The sequence below is a fragment of the Oryza brachyantha genome, chromosome 10 (assembly GCF_000231095.2).
Source record: "Oryza brachyantha chromosome 10, ObraRS2, whole genome shotgun sequence".
NCBI classification, from domain to species: Eukaryota; Viridiplantae; Streptophyta; class Magnoliopsida; order Poales; family Poaceae; genus Oryza; species Oryza brachyantha.
In genome coordinates, this window is record NC_023172.2 from 5,779,295 (window position 1) to 5,785,661 (window position 6,367).

A 6,367-nucleotide genomic window follows, 5' to 3' on the forward strand; every position below is an offset into this window, starting at 1 on the left:
TTTGTCCAAAAACCGTTGATTGTGTGTTCCTTGGTTATGCTATCCACAGTGTGGGTTATAGATTCTTAATAGTAAACTCTAGTGTACCTGACATGCGAGAAGGTTCAATCCTCGAGTCTAGAGACGCCACATTTTTTGAGAATGAATTTCCCATGAAGAGTACACCTAGCACTTCTAGTCAAGAACATTTTACATCCCATGAGCACTTTGAATCGATAGAACATGATGATCAAACTGTTGAGGGAAATCCTGAGTAGAGTAACACTGTAGATACTCAAAAGAGTAAGAGACAAAGGATTGCAAAATCTTTTGGAGATGACTGCATTGTATATCTCATAGATGATACTCCAAGAACCACAGAAGAGGCATATTCATCTCCTGACGCTGACTATTGGAATGAAGCGGTACGCAGTGAGATGGACTCTATTATGTCTAATGGTACTTGGGAATTCGTTGAGCGTCCATATGGGTGCAAGCCTGTTGGATGCAAATGGATTTTCAAGAAAAAGCTTAGGCCTGATGGTACAATTGAAAAGTACAAGGCAAGGCTTGTGGCGAAGGGTTATACCCAGAAGGAAGGCGAGAACTTCTTTCACACTTACTCACCAGTTGCTAGCTTGACCATGATTAGGGTATTGTTTGCTCTGGCAGCCTCTCATGGTCTTCTCATCCATCAGATGGATGTTAAGACAGCTTTCCTAAATGAAGAGCTAGAGGAGAAGATCTATATGGATCAACCAGATGGATATGCACCAGAAGGTCAGGATGGAATGGTGTGTAAGTTGTTGAAATCCTTGTATGGCCTTAAGCAAGCACCTAAGCAATGGCATGAGAAGTTTGACACGACACTTACATCTGCTGGCTTTGTTGTGAACGAAGCTGGCAAATGTGTGTACTATCGCTATGGTGGGGGAGGGGGTAATCTTGTGTCTATATATCGATGACAAATTGATCTTTGGAACCAGCTTCAATGTGATTGAGAAGGTTAAGGACTTTCTGTCCAAAAGCTTTGAAATGAAGGACTTGGGAGTGACCGATGTTATTCTTAACATCAAGCTACTGAGAGGAGTTGAGGGTGGGATTACACTTGTGCAATCTCACTATGTGGATAAGGTCTTGAGTCGCTTTGGATATAGTGACTACAAGCCAGCTCCTACTCCTTATGATCCTAGCGTGCTATTAAGGAAAAATCGAAGGATAGCAAGGGATCAATTGAGATACTCCCAAATTATTAGCTCATTGATGTTCTTAGCTAGTGCAACGAGGCCTGATATCTCATTTGTTGTTGGCAAACTGAGCCGGCTTGTTTCAAATCCGGGAGATGATCACTGGCGGGCTCTAGAAAGAGTCATGCGCTATCTAAAGGGGACAATGAGTTTTGGAATTCACTATACTGGGTACCCAAAGGTACTAGAAGGATATATTGATTCTAACTGGATATCTGATGCTGATGAGATAAAGGCCACAACTGGATATGTGTTCACACTTGGAGATGGTGCTGTTTCCTGCAAGTCTTGCAAGCAGATCATTTTAACGAGGTCAACAATGGAAGTAGAACTCACAGCACTAGATACTGCGACAGTTGAGGCCGAGTGGCTTCATAAGCTCCTGATGGATTTGCCGGTGGTTGAAAAACATGTACCAGCAATTCTAATGAACTGTGAAAATCAAACAGTGATTATTAAGGTCAATAGTTCAAAGGACAACATGAAGTCATCTAGGTATGTAAAGAGAAGACTTAAATTTGTTAGGAAACAGAAAAACTCTCGAGTGATAGCACTTGACTACGTCCAGACAGCTAAAAATCTAGCAGAACAGTTTACCAAGGGACTATCATGTAATGTGATAGACAATGCATCGAGGGAAATGGGCTTGAGACCCACCTAAAGTTGCACAATAGTGGAAACCTATCCATTGTGATCGGAGATCCCATGAATTTGGATGGTAAGACAAGCTGTTGTATAACTGAGAGAAGAGACCCTTAAATGGGCTCATTTCCATGATGCACTGCTCTTCTACTCTGTATGGTAGGATGACTTATGTCTTAATGTGATCCGAGTGGCTTTTCTCATAAGTGGAGATGTTGACCTACAGAACATCTTAGAAGGAACACACCTATATGAGTTTGACTGGTAGCCACAGTCTATGAGACTTGGGAAACCTCTAGATACTCATGAAAGGGCCTGGAGTTGGACCTATATGCTCCAAACAAAAGGGGATGCAGACGACAGCCTAGTATCAGTAAAGGTTTTGAGTGAAACCTGATCACACAAGACTGACAATCCAAGGCATAATCCATTGTTTAGTTGTGGTCTGGTGTAGCTCTTTACCTAGGTGAAAGTTTAACTTAACAGTCTTCACCGAAACACTGGTATAACCAACAATAAAGGTCTTGAGAACATTTCTTGTGGGCTATGAAATTTGGTGGGGATTGTTGATTAAATGGGCTAGGCCCAAATTAGGTTTAATTAAAATCCCATTAGCCCACAATGAATGGTAGAGACAATAATACTGCCTTGGAGAATTGATGTGGAGAATCTCAACTTAAATAGAGAGTTAGTGGAGACTCTTTGTTGACTGCTTGAAATGGTAGGAAGACCGTCACACGCGCGCGCGCACCGAGCTGAGTCGGTCGGCCGGCTGGTCCGGGACGGGTTGGATCGTGGCGCGGCGCGGCATCGGCATTGGCTCGGCCGGCTGCTACGCCCGTCGCTTTCCTTTTGCAATGACTATGTCTGCGGCAATAATTACGTGATTTGATTGCGATCTGATTGCATGGCAATCACGTAATGGAATCAAGGGGACGCGAGATCAGTTTCCATATTCTCTTCTTCTTCCTCCCAAGGCCACCAGAGAACACAACTCCATTCTTTTGCTCCTCCGTGGTTCACGAGTTCTTGCGCTGGTCTTCGTATTTCCCCGGTCTCGTTCACTTGCGCGCAAAGTGTTCGCGACGATGTCACACCCGGAGTTTTATCCTAAGCCTAATTTCGTAAAATAAATTTTTAAACAATAAATGGCTTAATAACTCACGAAAAATCCCTCTAAAGAAACTAATTTAATTAAACCGAGGTTCGCAAATTATTAACTGGATTTAAACTTACATTGAAGAGTATAAAATTTTGCCCAAAAATTTAATTTAAAACTTGGGAAAAGTTGGGCTTTCCTTTTTTCCTCCTTTTTCTTTATTTTTCCCTTCCTTCTCAAATCGGGCCGAAGTCTCATTTTCCTCCCTCGTTTCTCTTTTCTTTCCCTTCTTCCTTTTCTTTTTCCTTCCCCCTCCTCCCAGGCCAGCCCAGCCTCCTTCTTCCTCTCGGTTGGCCTAGCCGAGCCGGCCTCTCCCCGCGCACTCCCCTCTCCCTCCCGCCTGGGCCGCAGCTGCCCATCCCAGACCATCTCCCCGCACGCGCCGCTCTGAAGTCCGCCTCTCCTCCCCACGCCGGAACTAGCCGGACACCACCCGCCGCTGCAAACGCCGCGTCCGCAATGGCCACCACCGGATCCATCGCCGTGGCCGACCTGGTCTCCACCCGCTGTCCATCCTAGTCGGCGCCACCTCTCCCTATAAATTCCCCTCACCCACGCGCCGTCGCCGCCTTTCTTCCACACGCCCGAGCCGTCGCGCCGACGCCCTCGCCTGCACCGCCTTCCCTCTGTGCACGCGCCGTTCACCGTCGCCGTCGTGCGTCGCCACCCACCGCCTCCCATTGCCTGCTGCATCGCCTCCACGCCTCTCCTTAGTGTCGCCCCTCACCGGTCACCGTCGGTCGTCGCCGCCGTCCGCTGCCACCGCGCACCCGTCGCTGGCCGTCGCTCGTGCCACCGCCCCGCCGCCTGCTGCGCCGTTCGGCCGAGCGCCTGCGCTGTCCCCTCCATCCTCTGCTCTCTCCCTCTGTCAAGTGGGCCCAGCCCGTCAGTCCTCCCCTCCCCTCTCTCTCCTCTGACGGGTGGACCACACAAGCCATACCCCCTCTCCTCTCTTCCATGTGGGCCCTGCTAAAACTCTATCCCTCTCTCACCGCCTTGTGGGCTTGTCCCGTCAGACCCGTGGGGCTAGGTTGTCAGCCTCCTCCTCTCTTCTCTTACCCAAGCACTGGACCCCACGTGTTAGCCCCCTCTTTTTCCCTTGTCTCACTGCCATGTGGGCCCTGGATGTCAGCCTCCTCCTCTCTCCTCTGTGCTGACATCATCGCCTCTAATTAATTGCACAATAATTGATTTAGGACTTTTCTATTTAGTTAAAAACACAGATAAACTTCTAAACTTCATAACTAATTCATCTAGTCTCCGTTTTAGTGCATTCAAGTTTCATTAAATCTAGAAAAATGCCAAGAATCCATCAAAAAGAGCTTATTTCCCTGTTTCAGTAGTTTTATAGCATGTTTTGCTCGTTTTGCTCTGTTTGTCATAGGTTTTTCGCTTGCCGAAGAGCCGTTCGTTATCGAAGTCATCACCGAAGTACCCCAAGGGCCAGAGCAAGGCAAGTGGCACCCTTCTTTGAACATATTGATCCCATGATTATAAAATCCATGCTTTACATTCAAACATGCATTGTATATAAATGTATTTACTTTATTTATCTATTGGGCACTTACCTTTTTATCCGTTGATTTCTCATTTATTGTTATTGTTATCCCAGGGTTAATTTGACTAGAATTAGGATTAGGCAATGCTTAACCATGCTTAGTTCAACCAGTTCACCAATTATCATTAATTACTGTTAGACTTGATAGATCTTTAATGATCATGATTAATCTCCCATTGTGGATTAAATACAACTAAAACATTGCTTATGGTGGGCTGTGGTTGCATGGTTTTGAGAGTCGCGCTCACGGCAATTAAGGACCAGTTCTCGGGAAACCCTGGAAGTCTTACTTGTACTAACCACAGGCTGAAATGGGTAAGATGGGATTTGGAGCATAACTTCGAACTATTTGATGTACCAAGGCAAGGGTAGGCGTGATGGAGTATGGACGGGCAATCGTGGTATAACGAAAGCCTCTGCTGCTTCCGGATCTACCAAGGCACAAGAGGGGACTGCCCGACTTGGTGTAAAGGAAGGGGTGAAACCTGAAGTGCGGTGCGATTAAATAGGGAGGGTTATGTGACGGGTCCTATCACAGTTTCCTTTCCGTGGTATCGTTGTGATACACCGACGCACGTTCAAGTGTAGTGGAGCTGTGTCTTGTGGGTAAAGTTGTACACCTCTACAGAGTAAAACTATTCGAATAGACGTGCCCGCGGTTATGGGGCGAACTTACAGACTCACTGGGATTAGTGAACCTTTTAATAACTTGATTAACTTGGAACTGGTTTGACCCTGTCAACGTGGTGTAATGTTGGTAGTGGTTTGGGTCTGTCGCAACGTGGTGTAACGTTGGGCAGAGAGTTGACCCTGTCGCTACGTGGTGTAACGTTCGACAGTAGTCTGGGCATGTTGCAACGTGGCGTAACGTTGGACAGTTGATGTTTATTTTAAATGTTTACTTTACTCTATTACTCTGTTTTATTTACTGCTTTGCTAAATAAATGCAGTTTTGTGCAATTTAACCTTAGCCTATCCTTGTTACCCTATTGCAGTCATTATTCTCCTCTCTTGGGTGTTACTTGTTGAGTACGGTGGGTTGTACTCAGCCTTGCTTAATTTTTCCCCACCAGAGAAAGTGCCAGAGCCTGAGTCAGAAGGTCGTCCGCAAGTTTGAAGTGAGGTTCAGTCCGCCGTCAAGAATGTCTGTGGTGTGGAGCCGTCATCGCCAGCTGAAGCTGAAGATTAGATGATTTAGTTTGTTTTCTTTTTTTGCTTCATTTCGATAGTTAATTGTTTTTATTTGTTTTTAAGTCATGGAACTGTGTATTAATTTGTCATAGTGTGTACTCGGGCTGATTCCTGGACCGAGATTAATGCATGCTATTGTTCAGAAATTGGTGTAAATTTCTGGGCGTGACAGACGAGTAGGGCCTCCGGAACCTCGCTCGCCAAAGTACCTGCGCGGGGTAGGCAGGTGCTAAGGTTTTTGGGGAGTGTACTCGCACGACTGCTCGCTGCACATCCTCGTCATGTCTTCCGATGGCGGCGGCAATGGTGGTGCGCACGGCGACGGTGAAGACGAGCACAACCACGGCGACAGTGTGGTCAACAAAAGCAACGGGAACAAAAACAACATCGACGGATGTAGTACTGCCTCAAACACTAGCAGAGGATCATTTTTAGGGTATACCGTCGCTCTCTTGTTCTTTCTGTTCTTAGAATCAACATGCCTATTAGCAATGGTATGATTGCTACATGATGATCATCTGATGTTTTATGCTTATTATATGTTAAGCATGCTGCTTGTTTCTCTATTACTGTTCATTAGATTATTTTCCA